Source organism: Anser anser (genome assembly GCF_964211835.1).
Source record: "Anser anser genome assembly, chromosome: 1".
Lineage (NCBI taxonomy): Eukaryota > Metazoa > Chordata > Aves > Anseriformes > Anatidae > Anser > Anser anser.
The window spans coordinates 96,746,445-96,769,076 of NC_139720.1; the positions used below are offsets into that span (position 1 = coordinate 96,746,445).

At 39.9% G+C, this 22,632-nt stretch overlaps 1 protein-coding gene across 9 annotated transcripts in view; it reads right to left on the minus strand.

Annotated features, from left to right (window-relative positions):
• Positions 1-22,632, minus strand: part of LOC310892228 (uncharacterized protein) — a 421,439-nt gene that overhangs the window by 87,896 nt on the left and 310,911 nt on the right. For 8 of the 9 annotated variants that reach the window (XR_014577955.1, XR_014577956.1, XR_014577957.1 and 5 more), the window contains one exon: positions 1-22,632. This exon is cut by the window's right edge and continues 14,182 nt beyond it. The exons of the other annotated variant lie outside the window; for it this stretch is intronic. The gene's annotated coding sequence lies outside the window, so the exon portion shown is untranslated. 9 annotated transcript variants of the gene reach the window in all.

Consider the following 22,632-nt stretch of genomic DNA (forward strand, 5'->3'; position numbering starts at 1 on the left):
AACTCTAATTAACATCCATCAGAGGTCTCCAGCTCCCCAAGAAGAACTTCAGTCAAGAAAGGTCTCTATATAAAGCACCTCTGAGGAAAACATCTTTCAAAGAAGAGCAGGAGGACTCTCGGAAGCAACATCACGTTACAGCTTCAACAGCAGCTGCTGTAAGAGGTTCAGGGTGAGAGCAAAACGAGCAAAAACCCACTTTCCCCCCAAAAAAGACTTAAATATATACTTGTTTTAAAATTTAAATGTAGCATTTTGAGCATGCATCCTGACCTAAAGATGGTATGAAACGTTATCATGATTAATTTTCAGTAACTCTGACTACTGACTGTATCTTTGAGGAATTTGTAAAAATAAGGGAAACCAGGATGTTGGGTTGGCAGGTACCTCACAGCACAGCCCACCAGGAGAAGGAAGCTGCCCACCACCACCCGTCTTGTGCCAGGACACTGCTGTGCACCACTGCCCCAGAGACGGGCACAGGCAAGCAGGTGCCGTGCTTCTCACGTGCCTGGGGACTAAATCTGGGAAACAATACCCGGGAATGGAAACAGATTACCTGGGAATGAGTGGCCACCACCAGAATAACCCACACTGCCTATTTCTGAGTGCCCAGGGGTGCCGTGCTGTAGCATATCTTCTGCTTCCCTGCTTGGAGGTTTGCAGCTCCAATGCACAGTCCACATTCCCTTCACCCTTTCTTAAGTACCTGTCCTGAATTCAGCAGTGCCCAAAAAGTTGGACTACACGGTATAAGAAAGTACAGTCAAATAACACCAAACTACTTAAGCAGACTACACTTGAGTGACTGAAATGTTAAGCTGAAAAAGTATGGTACTAGGAACCAAATGCATCTGTATTAATAAAAGCAATTAGTGAAGTTTGGCTTGTTGTCTCCTATTAATAATGAGATAATTGCTCTAAACTCTAGTGATACATATAAATAGGTTACTGATATGAGGAAGTGACCCTGGAAAATGAGTTTAAGTTATTGGTTGGGAGCTTTCTGTTGCTAATTATTATTTTCTTTCTGGGTATTGATGTTCCTCTAGGATGATCTGATAAATCTAGCAATGTTGTGATCACTCCTCTAAATGGTATCTTTGGATCATGCGTGGTCCCAAGAGCCATGACACTCCAGTGTACTTTACGTAATTTATTTCCAAAGTGAGACATGCTGACTCTCCATAATATTTCTTTCATTTTAACAACTGACTAACATCCAATTTGGGACATAAGTACTCCGATATATCATTTTTCCCTGAAGGCACTGCAGATCAGAACTAAAGGGCACTGAGTTTGCGAGCACCACGAGGCTCAGATAACAGGGTGGGCACTGCGAAGCCCGGCTGAGGGAAGCTGCAAGGGGACTGGAGGGCAGTGCAGAGCTCTCAGAAGCCCCAGGCTGGGGTTACGCTGGACTTGAAAAATCCACCTTGCTCTCTTCGGAGAGAGCTGTGTGCTCTGTATAGTGTTTTAGGACTTGAATATGAGGGTGTCTGTTACATCAGGAACCAAGTGGCAGCAAGATCATTATGGAAAAGTGTAACAACGTCAAATCCATAATCACAACCATTTAAAGAAAATGTCAGGATGTTTTCCTAACGGCCTACCCAGAAGAGAAATCATGACGTGAATATATGAAGACCTATAGGAAAATGCTAACCTGACAGATACCAGGAGGAGCAAAGCCTTGAAAGGTATCAAATGGTTTGTGCTCTCTTCTTTACAATTTGTACAACCTCAAACATACACCGTGTTCTTGTGACAGGATGCAGTGCTTGGAACTAGACAAAAAGTATTACAGAAGGTATTTCATTTTCCTTTAAAGCCCTACAGGCCCACTGAAGTCACCAGGGTTATGCAGCTGCACCGGTGTGTGCAGTAGTAAGCCCTCGGCATCTATAAAAACAGGTTAAATACGTGCCCTTTCTGAGTTTTCCAGAAGGAGGACCAAGTTTTTTTTGTTTTTTTCCTAAAAGGCCATAATCAATACTTTGGAATTTATTTTTCACCTGCTTCTTTTCACTCTATGCCTATTAAAGTAAATCAAAACTACTGTATAAAGATCCACTAAAACAGCTTCTGGGAACAATACTCTTCATTTTATATTCGGCATGAGAACAGTGTACTCTATAGCATGCAGTTAGTTTTGTGACACGTGCCCTGAAAATTCAGTTTCAGGGGAACTAGATTTTTCATTGCTTTTTTGGATGGGGATGGGTGCCTGAAGAGGCAAGAATGCAGTCTCTTATCACTGAATCTGATCCCTCTTAACATTGAAGCTGATGCCTTTTTATAGGATCCTGTCCCTAAATTTAAGCGTTACTGCAAATTTATCTAAACCACCTCTCTCTTTCATTCCTTATAATAATTATTATACATTATTATTATTATTATTATCATCATCATCATCATCATCATCATCATCATTCCTTGCAGAAGGAGGGCTTAAAGTGGTGCAACAGCCAGGTAGCTTAGATAGTCATTTCACACCACATCTTCAGTCTTAACCAGAGTGATCATTTGATAATTTAGAGGACAGACAGATAGAGGATAGAGGACAACACCAGATATTTGGCTGAATAAATTTATTGCATAATGTAATTGAAATGAAAAGGTATATGTCCCAGTCAGACATAATATAAAAGTAACCACACTGTAAGTCCTTAGCAGCTTTTCTAATAGGTCTCATTGTCTGAAGCGACACCATTCCAGTCCTGAACTTCCTTTGTTGAAACACCAAAACATTTTGAGGTATCTCAGCCCGGCAATTTCATTCAGTCAACAAGTGGAAATAATATTTATAAATGAACGGTGGGAAGGGCTTCAAGAATATTTGAATTACTTCGGGGGTTTTCCAAATTTTCCAGGTTTCTCCAAATCAATATTGATAATCCAAGTCATAAAATTCATTCAGAGGGGAACTAACGTGCCTTGGAGCTCTGGATTTCAATATGCATAGTCACCAGAGTTGTATTTATAAAAAAATCTGCCAATGAGCTGAATGTTACCTTTTGCTTTACAGAAAAAGTCATCCTTATTCCCATTTTATGGAATGAACAAATGAAAGGATAGAAAGCTAAACTGATCTTGAAGTCGATCAATGCTAAATGATAAGAAGCATAGGAACAGCACAAAGCTGCAGCAGGGGATGTTCAGACTAGACATTAGGAAAAATTTCTTTACTGTAAGGGTGGTCAAACACTGGAACAGGCTTCCTAGTGAGGTGGTTGATGCCCCATGCCTTTTAGAGTTCAAGAGACATTTGGATGATGCCCTCAATAACATGCTTTAACTGTTGGTTAGTCCTGAAGTGATCAGGCAGTTGGACTAGGTGATCCTGCTAGGTCCCTTCCAACTGAACTACTCTTTTCTATTCTGTAAAGCAAAACTGAGAAATGATCTCACATCTTTTGATGCCCAGTTTAGAGCTTTAGCGACATGAAGTGAGAACAAAAATCCTTTAGGAAACCTGAAAAGCCATCTGCATACTGCTTTCAATGAAGAAAAGCTGATCCCTTTGATTGCTGAAGCCAAGCCGAACAGCAGACAGAGATTTCACAAAGTCTCTTAGTGGCGAGCCATAGTTTACATTATTTATCAGCTTTCCTACAAAGCGTAAGTGTCCATTTCACAAAGACAAAACCAAAAGCAAACGATTCCAAGAACTCATCCAAACCCAGTTTACATAGTTCGTTGCATCCATTTGCTTCAGAAAAGTAAACCTTTCTTTATGGGTTGGGTTTGAATATAATCATTATACCATTTTCCCAGATCATCTGAAAATGCAACAAGTTACAGCAATCAAAAGGAAGTTCACAGGTGAGTCAGTTTAAGAACCAGCACAATAAACTGACATTATAGTATAAGAACATGTCACTTCTATAGATGGACTCTATCTTGTAAAGCAAGTGCAAAGTTATATTCAGTTAGTTTGGGAGACAAGTGGGTGGGGGAGGAAAGAATCAGATCCAAGGGATACTGTATAGCACAAGAGCAATGCCAGCTTTATTTTGCAACCCATTATTTTCATAAGAACATGAATCAAAGAGATAAACTATGCCAATTTCTTCATAGCTGACTTGTTACAGGATATTGTTTGAGTCTTCACTAATGACTCCTTGAGGTTGGTTATTACTCTGATTAGGAGTTGGGAGGATAGAGGTCTGAGACCTTTCAAAGGAAACATTTTGTTCAGAACTGTTACAGAAAATAAAGTCAGCATTGCAGTAACTTTAACAACCCAACCAGAATAATGGTCTGTGCATGCAGACTGTGCTTTTGCTATTTTAAATGAGGGAGATAAACTCTACATAAGATGGGAAGCCGAGATAACCAGCTATTCAGTCTTGGGGATCAGAAAGCTGTCAGCCTGAGAAATATGAGTATCTGTGGAAACACTCTGGAAAAGGAAGGATGGTGAAGTTATTAGCAGGTGGGAGAAAAAAAAAAAAAGCTTTAAAATTTGCTTTTGGTTTGTGACAAAGATAAATACATTAAGGAATCTGAGATGCTTCTGTACCCTTGGTAGCATACTGAGATTTCTTTTCATGCAAAAGCAGGGTGTATGCAATGCTATTCTGCTCTGACAGTTATCCCAAAAAGATCAGTGGTCATGCCCATCACTGAGGTCAGCATGAAAACTCCTACCGGCTTCATGAAGAACGAAGCAGAGGTAGTTCTACACTACCGTGTGCTAGTTTGTAGCAATGGCAGATAAAAAACACGGCTTGAAGATGAGGGCAGGTTTTGTGAGATCTGGTTCCCCTCAGACTCCTTGGTCAACTTAGTCATAAAACCTTGGTATTCTCATGCTGCAAAACTGAGATTATAATAACTCAGTTCCTCAGATGGTATATTGTGAGGGGATGCATTTGAAAATTAAGAATCCTTTTCTTTCCTTATCAACTCTATTGTTTACCGGTTGTAGCTTTTTCCACCAGCATCTAGCACTTACCAGCACGGCAGGGGCAGGGTCAACAGTGTTTGCCCAGACTCATTTGGTACCTCAGAGATAGAACAAGGTACCTGACAAAGGTATCGTTATACCCTGGTGAAATTTCACTGGAGGATTTTGAGTTAACCACGTATTTGAGAACAACTAGGAGTTTTCCTTTGTCAAAACACTCAACAGTTTCCTTGTCAGTGCAGGTGAAACAGTGAAAAATGCTGTGGAGAGAAATGTCTTCTCTAGCCAGAACTTTTTAATACACACAGATATTAACAAACCAACCTGAGTGCTCTATGAGCTAAGCTCGTGTCAATATCCTGAAAGACCCTCCAGGAAAAGTTATGTACTAGTCTAATAAACAGATGCTATTTGCTACGATAGCTATATAGAAAATGCTTGTGCTTCCTCAAAATATGTTTTCCTGGGGAACGGACACAGATAAGACATACCATGTAACCTTGCAGATGATCACCATTTTCTAGCCTCAAAGAAGGGAAACTCATGCAAGCAAACAGCCACTTCCACCCGCACCGTACGAAAGCGATCACTGTGAAGGATTTAATGGAATCAGCTTGTCAAAATGATGAAGCTGAAAAAGCTTTTACAGAATATGTCCATGACAAAAAACTTTAGCATAACGTATATAGTGCAGAGTGGTTTTTGTCATGGCAAAAAGGAAGGAATATCATTAATTTAGACACTAAGTGTAAGGTTCTGCTGAAAACCTCCATGGGATAAATCACAGGAATACAGCCTTGACCAGACAAATGGAGCCAGGCAAGTCCCAGTTCTTGTTAGAAGTTATCGAAAGTGCCATTGAGTTTTTAAAGTCTGTCATCTCTGGTAGATGATAAGAAAAGGGTTGGGCTGTTTTCTTCAGATCTACAAGCATCTGGCTACAGTCTTGCTGAGGCATATACATGATTGGAATCGAAAATGAGCTCTTTTAAAAGTGCTCCTTAAAGGGACCCTATTCATACAGAGTACTTTCTCCCCAAATCTTTTATGGGAAAGAAGCTCATTACGGTCACACAGACAAATGCTGTATAATCTTTCACCCTGTCCACTAGCGATGTGTTCAATCCAATTTACAGCACTTCCCGCTATTCTAGTTCTGGACTCCCCACACAGCTCTCCTAAATGCATACCCATCCTGACCCACTGCTCCCCACCTGCTGTTCTTTCAATTTCAGGCTTCCCTGGAGCACTGACTGCCATTCATGCCTAATAGCAAGGTGGAGCAACTTGATTATACAACTCTGAAAAGTAAAATTTCTGTGGCTTTTGTGCTGAAATGCCATAATTAAGATGCATATTATCGTACGTTGGAATGCTCGGAGATAGCAATGCAGTGGCCTTCACTTCAGGAAATGACATTTTGTACCCGTGACAATTTATATTCATCAAAAAAACAAAAGTTTCTAATTGCAGCTCCTTTAAGCTTCCTCCATAGCTAGCTGATCCATCTATCCCTGTTCCTTGCCTCCATCTCCACATCAGCACTCAAGGAAGTAGAGGTTGGTAATAAGTACAGAAACATTTTCAGGGAATCATTTACTTGGCTTATTCATGTTCTTCTTTGCTTTTGGAATGTCCACCAGCAGACTGCATACATATTTTTTTTTCAACGCAGCCTATTTTTTTCATCTAACTTGGGCAATACTGTTCACGAAGCGCCTGCAGCCTGCTTCAAGTACTTGACATTTGGAACAGGGGTGCAGAGGTGGGATCAAGCAATGCAATCAACCACGTCACACAATAGGTGAACAGCATTGTTTTTGCTTCCTGACTGGATTAATGTTAAACCCTTGAGCCCTGAAACCATGTACTCAAGCCTGTGCTTAACTTCAAACGTGTGAATGCAATGGGACTCAAGCATGTAATTAAAATTTAACCTTTATTTCAGGTTTTAGTTAGTAGAAATGGACTTATGCATGTGCTTAAATGACTTGCTTTGTAGAGACAATTTATTGAGCTGAAATAAGAATTGGAAAGAAGAGATGAAGACATCATTGGGATTTGGATTCATTCAAGATGAGAGGGGAAAGAAATGTCTCTATGGAATTATAAAAGTGAGTGACTTCTTTTGGAAGAGAGAAAGCATTTTTGATGCGATACTCCTAGATTTACTGACATTCTGTAGCTTCCTGGTTAGGGACGCAGTTCAACTTTCTCTCACATTTTCTATTTAAGCTAGTCGCATATGTATGTCCATTGCCATTTGCAGAAGGTCAGGGCAGCTTCTGGGCTGCTTCCTTTGACTGCACAACGGAGGTGAGAAATGTGTGCAAAGCCACATCTCACAGCGCTCATCACTTAGAGGGTAAATACATCCACGAGCTGATAGTTCACTATCTAAGAGAATACGAGCATGTGATTTTAAAGTGGGCCTTTTGCCTTTGCTAGAGTAAAGCCTGCCTGCTCAAATGTTTGCACAAAGCAAACACATGAAGGGCGTGACTGCAGCTGGAGCAAACTCATTTGTAAAAGTAAGCGAATACTCATGGACTTTTGGTGTGTGTATGCGTTAATGTCCACACACTTGTTCTTTTATTAGGTATAAATAGCCTTTCTGCTTGACACTGAGAAACTGTACATCCGTGTTCATCTCAAGGAAATATTCACATCTGCCAGCCTCCCTCCTCTGTCAATACAGCCATGTCGAGGCTATGAGCAGGGGTGACTCCTAAAGATGATGCAGGGCTGACAACAAAACCTTGCATCAAAGGTAGCATTCTCTGCCTCTGTAAAATGCAGGCATTTTACAAGCCTTTCTCCTTAAGGAATTAGGATTAGACTTCAAAGCTGCAGAACAAAACAGAGTCATACAGGCACAAAATTATTAGGCTAAGTCCATGGATGATGATACCAAGGGGTTTAACGTTCATGAGATCTTTTCAGACTATTGTAGCATCCTCTCTGTTCTCAGAATCCTCTTCCCTGAGAGCGCCTCCAACCCCTCTTGCAGCGCCCACTGTATTAACTGGCATGACATTGCCATGTGTCCCCTGCCTCGCAGGTGGCATCGTATTCCCACTAGAAAGGTTCAGTACACCTATTTCATGTTTCTTAATAAAGCAAAGGATTACAAGGTACTAAAAGTATCCGGCACAACCCCACTAGTCCCTCTTTCACCCCAATTCTCTTCTGCCCAGCTACTCATTACATCAATTCTAAATTAATTTATCTTAGGTAAACATCCCAGAAATATTATGAACAAAACCAACTCCTCTTCAACTTGTTACACTTTTTTTTTCCTTTCACATTCTTTACAAACAGAAGTAGAAAAAAAATATATGTACATAACAGCAAATGTTCTCTCACTATTTTCCTTTTTTTTTTTAAAAAAAAAACACACACTGTTTTTATCTTATATAAACAGTGGTGATGGAATTATAAACACCATTATTCCACCTCCATGTTAATACTCTTATTATCTTGCATAAACAGAAGTGAACGAATACGTACATGACACCAATCAATCCTTAAAAAAAAAAAAAGAGAGAGAAGTTTTTATCTTTTATAAACAGCGGAGGAAGAACTTAATGAATTCAAAATGTAGTTTTCCTGTTTATATTATTATGATCCGAAAGTAGAAACCAAATGGATGTATATTCAACATCGCACGAGCTGTCAGTAATGAAATACTTTCTTTCTGCATACTTCAAGAGTGAATGCAGTACTAGTGAAATCTGCTGGTCCACGAGATCTGAAAACTGATGGCCTGAGTTTACCCATGGAACAGGCAGGCAAGGAACTGTGCTGTGTTCTCCTATGGTACTTCTGCCAAAGTTCTTCAACCCCTTCCTTGAAGAGCCATTCAAGATAAAATATTATAGCTCAGTCTGTGTGGTGAACAGTTAGTACTTGGTCTTTCTGCCGAGATTCCCAGATATAGGGGGCCAATTAATACAGATGGATTTTGCGTAATGTGGACACCTGCCACCAGAAACTAGGCTCAGACCCCTAAGTCATTTCACAGAGGCCACCCAACAGCTGTTTGACAGTAATGACTTTGGGGCATGAGTGACCTAGGTCAGATATAAACGTGTAACTTCAAGCTGATAGGCTCCATATGTCAGTACTAATCCCCATAACCACCCACGCCTTCTGCTTTCTTATTTGTGTGTGTGTTTGTTTCTGGCTAATCTTCTAAAGCCCATCTCGGAGCCTAAAAGATTTTTCCCTCTACCTCATATGTCAGGGTTGAAGTGCTATTTCAACTTTTTTCCCCTCTACCATGCCTTCTTCTGGTGGACATCTCTTCCTTTGCTTTAGTCATGCAGATTGTACCTCTTTCTCACCAGATTGTACCTCTTTCTCACCCTGAATTAAGTCAGTCATGGCAATTGAGCTTCCCAGAACAGACAACTAGAGGAGATTTTTTTTTTCCTCAGGGCTTGCCCCTTTTCAAAAAGGAGCTGCTCTTCAGGTTCACAATGTTCACTGCTTCTGCTGTCCTTTATGGAAATGAAATGCATTTTGTTTCAGCTAGGCTGGGTATAAATGCATGCTGGGGTCTCCTGCACAGCTGGGTGCAACTGGCAGGCCAAGTGATCAGCCTTGCATTTCTTTTAAAAGCATTTAGGCTGAGGTTCCAGCCAGAAGACAGCTGCCTCAGGCATGGAGGTTTCAACTCATATTCTGCTTGCCCACTTCCCACAAAGTTGGGACCTGGGTATTCGAAGAGAACCCTTGAGAAATTAGGACCCAATTCCACTGCACAGATTTTAACAGGTGTTAAACAAGCATGGTTTGAACCACCTGCTAAAGGGCAACAATCTCTTCTAAGAGTTATTCCATGTGCTAAAAAGAACGTGGAGGAAAACCTTTGTAAGAAAATCCAGGGGAATTAGGGTCAATCAGGGAATGCAGAGTCCCTCTGCTTAGGGAGTAGAAGAAATAGTTTTGTTTGGTGGCAATCTGCTTAGCTGCATCTCAGAGTGTGAACAAATGTCCTTAAAATAATAATTGCTCAGATAACTGGGATGCACTGATTGTGAAAATAGAAACAGTGTTGTCTCCCCTTCCTTTCCCCCTTTCTCCTTGTATTCCATTGACTTTCTATATTTGCACATACTCTGAGCCCAATTAGTGACCCTTCTGCTTGTTATCAGAGAAAAGCCCTGAGATGCAAAGACCTGGACAGCAGAATCTATCTCTGAATTTTCCCACTTCATAGGGATGTTTAAGTCTAAATTTTGCAGCATAAGGCCCCTCTATCTAAAAAGGCTTCTTAAAACACCAAATTAAACACACAAGAGAGAAGTAAGGCCTTTCTGAGGAGGGTAGCCAAAAATAGAAGGAAAAAAACATATTTCACCATTTGTTTTGAAAACACCAAAAATGATTAAAACATATTATAAACGAAACTAAACTAAAAAAAAAATATCTTACCATATGAACAAATTCCCTGCCAAGTTCCATTTTTAAATCAAAGCCTTTTTAGGCTCATATGTTGAAAAAGAGAGTCTTAAACTAACAAACTTATGTAATGGATTTAAAAAAACTGCACAGACGTGCTTAACTGAAATTGCCAAATCTGTTAGGACTACATGAGAAGAGAGGAGGAGGAAAGGGAAGGACTCACAAAGGTTTGGGATTCATCTGTGCAACTGCCCCCAAATTAAGACTCCCCTTGAAGATGATTCCAACTTTCAAGAAGCCAAGAAAGATGACTCACTCTAATTTAGTTTTTACCCTCACCCCCTTTCAGTAGACCTCAAAATCTGAGACAAACACAACTGGGTTTCCTTACCCATAGAAAAAATGACAAACTTACATGTGGATAGCAAAGGGAAAGGAAAAGAGGGGGTGAGTGAGAAGAGAGATACAAATATATCCACAAAGACTCTCAAACAAGAGGCAAAAAAGGTTAGGGAGATTTTGGGGGTTGGTAGAAAAATATACACTGCAAACTAGGACAAAGAGATGCATTGAGTGGTGAGCAAAATGTTGTTAAGTACCATGAGGGGAAAATTTTTGAAAGACAATTGAATGCTCTTACATGTACCCAGCTTTTGGATTGTTCCTTTCCACCTAATAAATACTAGGTTTTGCGTTAGCTGAGAGGCTATCATTATACTTTAAGTATAAAGAAAATTTCAAGCGTAAGAGAAATGATGACTGAAACAGCTTTGCTGCAACTGAAAAGCCACTCGGAAAGGGAGTTCTCAGCCTGCCAAACCTTTGCTGTCCCGGCAAGGATTCCCAGGTCCTTCTCAGGCACTGTGTGTCTTCTTCCCTTCTGAAAAGCATCCAGATGTTGCAAGCCCATGCAGTGATAGTTCTACTACCACAGGCAAAATGCAACATCCTCTGATGTGCTCAGGTGCACCTGTTCTTCTCTTCATGCCAAATTTTGGGTGGCCAGGAAGGCCTGCTCAGGTCACCCGAATGATCTTCCAAGTCTTCTTACGAGTCATTTGCGTTCCTTCACCTGACATCTGTCCAGGTCAACTAACAGGCCTCTTTCTTTCCCTTTTAACAGGTTCCCCAACCAAGCTTTGTTCCTTTAGGATTTAAGCCTTAGCAGGAACAACAAAATTACTTCTGCATCTGGTGACTGTATGGTCTTGCTTCCCTGGCATGTTTCCGCGTTAACTTCCTGGTGTTCAGACAAGATCGCGTCTGGATCCAGATTTAAACAGCCCTTCAGAGCACATAGCTGGTTGGGTTGCTCAGAGGCAGTGCTCTGATTCAAGCCTATCTCTGTACTAATCTGACAAGAATGCCATGAAGACCAAAGGGTAAAGAGTTATAATTACTTAGTATCGTAATTATAGGAGGGCAAAGGGGGTTCTGTTGCTTTTTGAAAATTAAAAATGTGTGTAAGTTCAAGAATACTTTTCTGTCAAATTTACGCAGAAAAATAATCTCAGTTCATAATGATGAACAATGACTTAACTAGAAAAATAAATCACAGCCAGAAGGCAGGTCCCAGGACTATGCAGTCAGCAGAAGATATAAAATCCCTCATGATATAAGAAAAGTTACAATAGGGCCACAATAAACTATCCATGTTCAGTGGCCTCAGCTATTCCCTCTGTTACTCCTGCACAACCCAGACATCTGCAGATGTTTCTTCCAGTCACTCTTCTACAACGACGAGGCCTACGAATCACACCGTCGATGATTCCTGCTCTACCCACCACCTCCAGGGGAATAACCTACAGGGAATTTGCCTGTCTGGGATGAGAGAGTTTAAAAATCACTTCAGGAATGTCTCATTATAACCGGATTTGTAGACTATTTATACAGGCACACGCAGTGCTATTCTTTATACTCCTTGTTTACATTAAGGTTCCTGACTTTGAGGATCTGAAGCTTCAGGTCCCAAGGTGCCGTCCCCCACAATGGCACTGAGTCACTGCCTTGTGCTGCCAGCCGCATGCAGTGGTCTTGATGCTTTTCACCTCATTTTCCCAAAAGCAAAGCTTGGATTCAGTTTGCTGAAAGGCCCCAGTTTTAAGTAGCCTTTGATTCAGGCTGAGCAAGATCTGATCTGAGCTTAACTATCACTTTATCCCCATAGCTTTAATCCAGGAGTTACCAAGCGATACATCACCATCACCATCACCCCCAAAGTGAGGAGTTGCACCAGGCCTACAAAGCAACAGCATGCGTGTCTGAGTACAGCCTCTGGTCCTGGCCAAATTTTTAAAATGCTTTGAGAATGCCTAGGGAAAGCAGTGATGAAACAAATTGCCCATGCAAAATTAACCCCTTCTCAGTGACTATCAACAGCAGGAAACACATGCCATGGTAAATTAACCTGCAGTATACACCTAACTATAAGAATATAAGCAAGACAAGAGGCTAAAATGTGCCTTCATTTACATTTACGACTGTATAAATCTTGTATGTTGTGCAGCTGAAGTCAGATTTTGGTTCAAAAGGTCTTAGATAACGGTCTTAGATGACAGATCTTAGAAGGTCCTAGAGTTCTCAGTAAAGCTGTGGGTGCTCCGCACCTTATCTTGTGGAGTCACCTGTATTTTGAGCTTCTAGATTTTAAACTTCAGAAATTATCCTCACCAGTAAAAAACTGAACGAAATCCACACTTTTGCTTAATAAAATAATAATAATAATAAACCAACAGTACAGCTCCCCTAGCTTCAGTTCACCTTTTATGCATGCATGGAAGTATCTCTCTGGGTAGAAGAGCATGGTTGTTCTGGGAAAAAGGAGTAATTTCCAGCTGGAGCACCGTACAAAGAAAAAAATTTAATTTGATCAAGGGAGCAATCTCTCTTCCATTCTCAAATCAGTATTTGCTGCCAGAAGTGGGAAAGCTGTGGCTCAAACCTGTAAATGCTTGAGAAAACATGATGGTTTGCAATAAAACGTGCAAGCGCTTTAGTTACAGCCACCTCTTTAAGTGGAAGTAGAGAAGGAAGCATGGTCTAGGGGCTAGTGAGGCTTCACAAAATTACCATGAAATTCTACCAGCCCCAAGGCAAATAACTACCTAAGAGCAGTTTTCCTGCCATGGCTATCTGGCACTAACAATCTGATAGTTCACTGATGAGCAACAGTGGAAACAGAAGATCTTTTAAGCATGCCATCAACAACCCACCAAACCCCCCACATCCTTGCACCCTACAGAAAACTGAGGTTTTGCAAGACTAGTTTAGAACACAATGCTAAGAAACAAGAACACCCAAGCTGTAACCCCATTTTTCCATGGGAACCCACAGTGAACCCCAGGACAAATAAGTTCATCCAAATGCTCCTAAAGTCGGCTGAAGGAGAACTTGGTTTTCCACAGAGTTTAAAAAGCATGAAAAAATACGGTAGGAGACTATTAAAATGCATCACCACACTACAGCAACACTGTGTTCTTTTAATTGGCCCATTCCTTTAACAGATGTTTGAGCAGTGGGCTGCAACGTACTATAGCTGAAACCCACAAAAAAATGGACGTGTGCATTGTTTAGTTTTTGGAAAGTACTCTGCGGCCTTTTAGAGCTGGGACATAAATGTAAGGCATACCTGATCCCAGCTCCCAGAAATAATTAAGAGCCAGTGCCAATGTATATTCCAAGTCTGATTTACAGTTCTTGTCAGTATAAATACAACTGTCCTTTTCTGCCACAGGGAAGGGTGAACGGCATTAGAAAAAAAAAAAAAGCAAACCAGTCTGATCTTTTACCCGGAACGCTGCTGAGTAACTAATCCTTTAGCTGTTCCAGTTTGGGAATGAACAACAAAGGCACCAGGCATTTTGTTCTGAGAATTGTTGTATATTTGGACCCTGAATCTTTTTCAAATTTTAAAAATATTGGTGGAATTAGTCAGCCCTTTGTTATTAAATACATACAATGAACTTTTGGAAGAAAAAAAAAACATTGTTTAGAAATACAATGCAATTTGCTAGGCCTATGACACTGAGTCAAAAAAAAACACTCTGTACAACACAGCTCTTAAAAAACTTCTAGTCCAGTTTTGCAAATAAAAACATTCAATGCAGTTCCTACCATTCTGGATACTTAGCCAAACCGATCTTTCTAGTCCTTTAGCTACTAGTACTCAGAGGAGAGTTGAATGGACAGAAAACAGATGAGGAGCCCGGCATTATCTGCAGTAAGTCTGGCCCCTCAAAATCAGCTCTGCCTTTGATTTGAAGAAGGCTTCATTAAATGTGGGATTTCATTCTCTGCTTTGACACTCACTGCCTTGTATGATCTAGTCATTTCCTGCCTCAGTTTCCCCTTGCCACCAGGGAACAACTTCAGCTGTAAAATGAACTGTTGTTTTTAAATGAAGATACATCATCATCAAAAGGAAAAGTTCTGGATCCCTACAACAGTTCAAAGAAGGAAAGAAACTGAAATTCCACTAGCCTTAAGACAGTCGATAGCTCAGCAAGATACTGAGCGCCTTAGCATAAAGCCTGTGCCTGTAGTGAGCTTTCTTACATCTTCTGCTTATATTTCTGAGAAGCAGAAATCCTTTGGAAAAGCAAAACTGGATCAATACAGAAAAGAAGGGCTCTGAAGGGAGTTTAGAGAAATCTTGCATGCTGCAACTCCCCTGTTGACCATTGAAGCATGAAGTTTAAATGTTTCCAGCCAAGCCTTCAAAAATACATATACATTGTGGATCTCCTCAGAGCATTTTGTCTTTTTCAAATCTAATAGTAAGGTAGATACATTGCATTAGGTACAGAACATCAGATCAGCATTCCTGCTGAGCAGATGGAGCACAGATGGAGAAGCAACCTGACCTCAAAGCTAGAGCACAAGGAATTGGTACAACTTAGAATCAGTCCTGGGCATTGGGATGTCTATTGTTGGTGCCACCCACAGCTCCCTATCCACCACTGCTACAATGATGCCTGAAATGCTCAGGAAGCAGATTTTGAAATGCTATTGCTCACAATTCAAGACTATAAAGGAAGTTAGAAGTTGTGATGGTTTTCTTCAAAATTTTCGGTAATAAACTGTGATGGTTTAGGGGATGCTTTAGAACAAGCTCAGATATTTGCAGAGTTGGGACAGAGCACTGAGTTTGGGGAAATAACTTCATTTACCAGACCACTGCAAGCTCTCCCCACTCATGAGTCAAAACTCTTGGGTTTTCTGCTTGTCTGAAGTGAACCTCTCACCATTAAGCTTCAGTGCTGTAGCAGAAATCATACACTCAGAGGAACCTGGGCTTCCCCCAACTCCCTCAATAGATTCTGGGTTCATTTTCTTTATCTTTTCAAGTATTTAGTACAAATACTTGAAAAATATTTTCCACACTTCTCCATTCTTGCCACAACTATCTTTTAAGTACCCATAATAAATCAGAGGGATGTACATACAGGTGGGAAATAGTGGCACAGAAAAACTAAGGCTGAGGACAAATATGGTATTTTGATTCCTATTTCCTAGTAATTACTATGGATATTCAGCACCAAAAGGGGAGTTAGGCGCTGAAATGGAGCCCTTACTCCTGCTGACAATCAATCAAGCAGGAGGAAAGTGATACAAAAGCTAATTGAACTCAACTCCCAGCTTAAGACCTCGGACCATACTTGTAGGCTGCAAGAGTGGAAAGGGACCGTGCCATTTCATACAGATGTCCTAGAAATGTTCTGCTTGCACTGCCTGTTCACCCTTTTCCCCCTAGATCTTCTGCTTTGTTAAACTGTGTCAACCTGTTCTGCTCAAACCAGCTTTATCATCAACTTCATCTGCTACGAACACGGGATGCTCAATTACCAGAATATCATGCAAAAATACTGGTAAGAATTTGGCCAGTCAAAGGTTCAGATAATGTAGGAAGCTTTAATGGGAACAGACAGGCTATAAAGGACACACGCCAATCTGAGATAAATGAAAGTTATTCTGTATCCTAAGCTAAAATAAAAATTGCTGAAATGAAAGCTGTAAGTGATGCTTGGACTCAAAACTGGTTATGCTTAAGTGCAAGCAGAGGCCTCAGTGTCATTTACACTATCACTTTCTTGTTTTCTTCTTTTTGTACTAAATACCATACGATGGAACATATCATGAAACTGAGTATCAGCTGGGTGCATACAACAAGGACTACTTGAGAATTTTCCAATAGAACATATGGCCATCGGAAGATGCTGATTTATCAAAAGTGAAACATTGAAAATACAGTTTCAATTACTTTTTTTTTTTTAAAGAAGAAATGGAATGATCTTCTACAATCAAGTTAATATTGCATCTCAATATTGCACCTTTTAGAGGGTTTTTTATTATTCAGATGGAATTGCATGATAGAAAACAAAAATAAAAGGAGAAGTCAGAGCAAATGCAGTGAGCTTTTAATGAACTATCAATTAATTTTTTTGGAGTAAAATCATGGGCACTTATGCCAGAAAATGAAAAACAAACAAACAAACAAAAACCCACAGAATCCTACAACACTCTGAAAACTTGAAAACCAATTCTTAGTTCTGCATACACACTAAAAGAAAAATCCCTTCAGCTTTGCTACGTAAATGAGAGCGGTATACATGGAGATAGGTCTGTGTTTCCTAAATGCTGCGGAGGTATGCTGTTTCAGGACCATCTGGGGCCTGGTAAGAAGAGGAAATGACAGGGAAGAAGGAGTATGGCTTAGTGAGCTGTCTTCTATATAGGATCTCCTGACAGAAGCAATATCAGTGGAGTCCACTGTAGTCCTAAGGCTACACATAATTTCTGCAGTGGCATCAATCAGTCTGTGGGCTGGGACAACAAGGTCCCTTGCAGAAGGGAACAAATGGGCTGAGAAGTAATGAATATTAAGGGAATTACTGAAGCTGCCGGATACATCAAGGTTACATAGTCCCTCTGACTTTTTGCCTGACACCACAAGACTGGATCTGCAAAAAAGCCTTGCCCAGGCTACGTAACGGAAGGATGAGAATGTCCCTCCTGACATGCATTTCAGCACAGTCAGGCTCCTAAGTGCTTCTGTGGATCAGGGCCTGATGGCTCTGTGTTTCTACAGCACTACTGCGAAGCCCATGCCTATTTTTATGAAGAGTTGGCACGAGGATCAAGATCAGTATTTCAAAACGTGGAGGAACGGCAAATACCATACAAAAATATAAAACCTGAGGTTAAATTCCAGAATGCTCACCCTTGCTGATGATATGCTGTGCCTCAGACCCTGCATTTGTCTAAGTAGTATGGCTGTTGAAGATGAAGCATTGCATTTTGCGCTGACTCCGGTGGGGGGGAAGAACCATCATTCCCATAGCAATCAGAAAATGAAAGACATACGAGGACGTAGTTCAGGCATGAGAAAACCTTACCCTAATTGCTGATTACTAAAGTACCATAATGTGCTAGAGAAGAAAGGATTCCTGAGAACATCAGGACAGGACATTAGCAGATTAATATTAATCTCTAGAGTTCCAGATTCATTTCCTGTCCATGTTAATGTCCTCTTGATTACTGCAGAAAACAATCACACAAAAAAGTTCAATTATAAACAGGAGAAGAGACTTAAAATATTAACATTTTTGAAGCTTTCAACCAAATACATATAATTAAATGAAAAGCCAGGTTAATGCAATGTTAAAGTTGAGATTTTAATTGTGCAAAGGTCATGGTATTTAGCATCAAAGTTCATCAGTACGATTAAACATATTGGGCCAAATTCTGTTATCAGTTACATTGGCATAAACTTAGAGCATCTTTATTTTATTAAGTAGAATTATATTAGAATCATGCTAGCATAAGGAAGGCAGAAGTCGATTCCACATTGGCGTGTATAAACACTCGAACTTCCTCACAATATATGCAATACACAAGCCATATAATACAAAACACTATATGTGTATTAAAAAGAACATTGTAGACATGAGACAAAGCACAGTGGAATTTAATTACAGTCTGTGCAGAAGTTCAGTGAAAAAAAAAAAAGCACTGCCTTTTCAATTGCATGAGACTTTATCATTTGTCAAATTATTTCACATTGTCCAGGACAGCGTCATGAAAAATTGTATCCAGTGCCTGCAAGACAGCGGAAGTATATTGATTGTACTTTTGCACAAGTAATATCTGAATCTTCACACTGAATTAACATCATTGCACAACTAAGGATGCACGTTCCAAAGATGGCCACATTTTGTCTATCTAGCCTCGCACTGCACAGTCAGACTTGCATATGCACTCGTTTGACTATCCATTGCAACCACAAAGGACTGAGCTGTTTTCCTGCAAAGAACAGGATACTGAACACCCAAAAGCTTTGCACCCATAAACAGTCCTGCTTCTGAGCTAAGTGCAGCCAACAAGCGTGCTTCTCTGCACAAAACTGCATGTCAACAAACCTCCGTTGAAGCCTGTCTGAAAATCCAGTATAAAATGTCCTCATTCTCTTTTAAAAGACAACATAATTTAAAACAGGAGAAAACAGAATAATAATGTACTTTATTGGAATAAGTAGGTCATCAAAAAATAAATGCGTCTACGTTTATTGGAACGTCTAGTCCTCATAAATGGCTTAATGGATTTTTTTCAAACTTACTGAAACATTATTCACCTCTGAGCTTAGAACAAGCTTGAGAAATTTCAGCCAAAAAGGTAATTGTTTCACAAAGTTATAAACCACCAAAGATAGGGGGCTTACAATAAAAGTGCTGTCTCAACCATAACTACAATAAATACAGCTAATGAATAAATGTGGTCTGGCAAGAAGAAATACAATTTGGAAAGTCTGATGTGGCCTGCACAAAATGCAGGAAGGTAATCAAGTGAGTAAATGTCAAATGAAGGATTATCATGTCTTCTGAAGAATTCATCTCCACAGAAGATTCAGTGAAGGACCTCAAGATCCAAAGGCGGTATAGCTATATTTAAAAGTGAAGAAAATCTCTCCTTTATTAACAGCAGTTGCATCCAATGCCTGCAAGCAATAATGATGCATCAAAGCTCACATATTACTACAATTACTTGCACTGGTAATCTCTAACTGAAATCATGATAAGATCCTACTTTCTTTCTCTTCCAAAACCTTCCATGCTCAAACAGCACCAATCTGCACATTGAAACACAAAGATACTGTATTTCCAGTGGCAACTCTTTGTATGGCAGCCCTATAACTCCTATTGTAGCCACCTTGGGATATATTTACATATCTGCAGTATTATTATCTGTACACATCATGTCTTTGTGCTCTAGAACTGTATAGCCAACAAAATGTACGTTTGATAACACGGCAAACAGAAAAGATAGGGAAGTTATAATTACTTGGCTTAGGTATAAAAGAACACAGTTTTTAGAGGTTATGCTTTTGCTCAGACAGGTTTCTGGATGATGAAGACTGCCCAGCCATTCCTACTAGACTAAGACAGGCACTGCTTTCAAACACCTTTATCATCTACGGCATAGTCACAAGTCCCTGTTTATATGCATGCACATGCAGTCTCAAAAATCCTTTACAAAAGGGTAGAATTATTTTAAATTGGATTGAAATTTCCCCTGTACATAACCAGGAGGTACATGTTCTTCCGTGTCATCTAGATACCACTAAATTTTTTCTCCAGCTATCCTTCCTGAAAAATAAAATATAATGCAGAAACCTTGAGAGAAAACTAATCTCACAAAAATTTAGTTCAAGGTACATAGGCATAAAGTTAAAAGAAAAGTTTCAAAATGACCATTGGTTTTGCCTTGAAACCCCACCACACCCATACTTCAGCAGGGCCTTTTTGGTTCAGCTGTGGAATGCTATACATCAACTGAAATGTAGATGTCCATGCGCTAAGGCCACTTGAGGAGGATTTAGCAACTGATAGAAAGTTATTTCTTCCTCAGTTGGATTTTATAAACTTCTACACCAAAATAAACTATCAAAATCAACCAAATTTCCAATTGTGGCAAACTATAACAAGTTGTTTAACTTGTGAAATATTACGTGAAAGGAAATCAGAACTCAGTTTCACAGTTGATATTTGGGCTTTCCAGCCCGTGAAGTCAAGTGGAGGTTTGAATGAGGGAAAGATGGGAAGATCACAATACTGGGATCCTTAACCATCTCAGTTTTAACAACAAAGATGCTATTAAGGACAGTGAATCATCATTTCTTTATACCCATTCTGAACTTACTATATTGCACAAAAGGAAAGGAAGCAAGTAACACAATAAACCACAATCACTTTAATTAGCGTTGCAATTGCAAACAGTGCCACAGTTATTTAAACATTAACCCAGTAAAGCTTTAGTTCACTCAAGGTCCCCCTCAAATCCTACATCTAAGCTGCCTTCTGCAGGTGTTTTACTAGCTAAAATCCTACAAATTTCTCCTTGTATAATTAATTTCATCATACGCTTGGTATTAAACACCACCCTCATCTCTTTCTGAATAACTTTTATAGGGAGTTGCAAGAGAACTCGACTAACTGTCAAACTAATTCTAGGAAGAACAATGATTTAATGCTTGTATTGTGAGATCACACTTTCCCAATTCAAAGGTTTAAAAATTTTTTTTTTTTTGCTATTTTTAGGGGTACTGAATTGCCAATAATCTGACTCAAGGCACACTGAACTCAGTGGGAATTTCTCTGTCAAGTCCAATCGGTTTTTATCTGTACCTTCTGGAAAATATCATTAAATAACAAGATACTTATTAAATCATGATATATTTGTTATTTCAATTTTTATCTACTTCTTATAGCATACTATCTAAAGCACTTCCAAAACACTTCCAAGTTATAAAAATTCCTAAATTCTTATGAAATGTCAAGTGTGTTGAATTCCTCCTCGTAACTACAAGCAGTTCTATTGCTATTTGGCACAGCTTTGCTAGAAAATCTCTGTAGTTTATGCTTGATTTGTTGGAGTAAAGATATCTGAGGTTTTGTAATTTATAGATTCAGATTTGTCCCAGGTTTTTCTTTTCTTTATCTGTTTCATGATTCAAAAACACTGAAGACTGACACCTGCAAATAAGAGTGACATTTATTTTTAATTCAGTTTAAAAATCTATGTTTGAAATTTTAGAAAATGAACATCCCTATAGAAACATTTAACCTACATGGGAATAAAGATCTTACTAAACGAATTGTCTCAAACCAAGGGCTGTGTATTTTGCAAATGCAATTTAGTATGTTTCAACTAAGAGCTAAATAATCATTCTGGTTTTACAACACCTAAATATGTGGCCAAATATTCTTTTTGGCTAGTTGATATGCTGTTTCGCCAGCTTGATATTTTATCATTTCCTTCTTGCTTGATTCTTAGAGCCATCTTTTCTCTCTCAGTGTCACTAAATGTACCATTTGGAAGCACATAATAGCCAAAACATAACATAAAGGAGAGCTGCAGTCACTAGCTTTTCTCTATGCCCGGACTGGTGATGTAGGTATCTTCTGCTGAGAGGCTGTTTATCAAGCCAAGCTATGCGTCCTGCTGAATGGCTGAAGTTCCCATTGCAGCTGATTTGTCTGTTCAGTATTTCAGTGTGAACAAGATGCCTGCCAAGCCTGCTATCCTTCAGGTTTATCTCTTCCCTGCTCAGCAAACAGCATAATGACAGTATTTGTGCTGTTGTGACTTACAATACAACACTCATTGTATAAGATTTCTCTATCCTTTACAAAGTCAGTTGAAATTTCCTATTTTTCTAGTTCCCTCTTGTTTATGCCCTCTTCTCCTCAATACATGTCTTCTGCCTTCCTCCTGGCTAGTTTCTAGTGTCAGCTCCTCAACGTGCCAGGCTCCTCTAGTACGTTCCTGAGAAAGCAATCTGCCCTATTGGAGTGTAATGGTCCCTCCAGCTCAGACTGTAGCTGCTGAAAGGCCTCTTTGGTTTCAGAGCAGTAGACTAGGGCCATATCAGCCCCTGACATGCTTCCTACAGGAGAAGCCCAGAGGGTACTCCAAACTGCTCTGGTGGGCAAGCTGGCAAGTCTTGGAGGTGGCAGCAAAGATCCTTAGATGAATTGCTATAATCAAACCCAACAGCAGGCAGCTATCAGGATTTGAAACAACTTCCAGTGTCAATGGAACATACCCTAGTCTGCTAAGGTGCTTTTGAAAACACCTTCAGGCAATCAGTGACATCGTTAAACACATACGTGCTTTTGATAATCTGGCATCCAACCCTTAGATTGGTCCACTGCAGAGTCTCTGTAAATGGAAAGAGTGACAACAGCATACGCTTGTAGCCAAACACCATACAGAAAGCCCTACTGTGGCTGATATTCACCTCTCATCCTGAATAC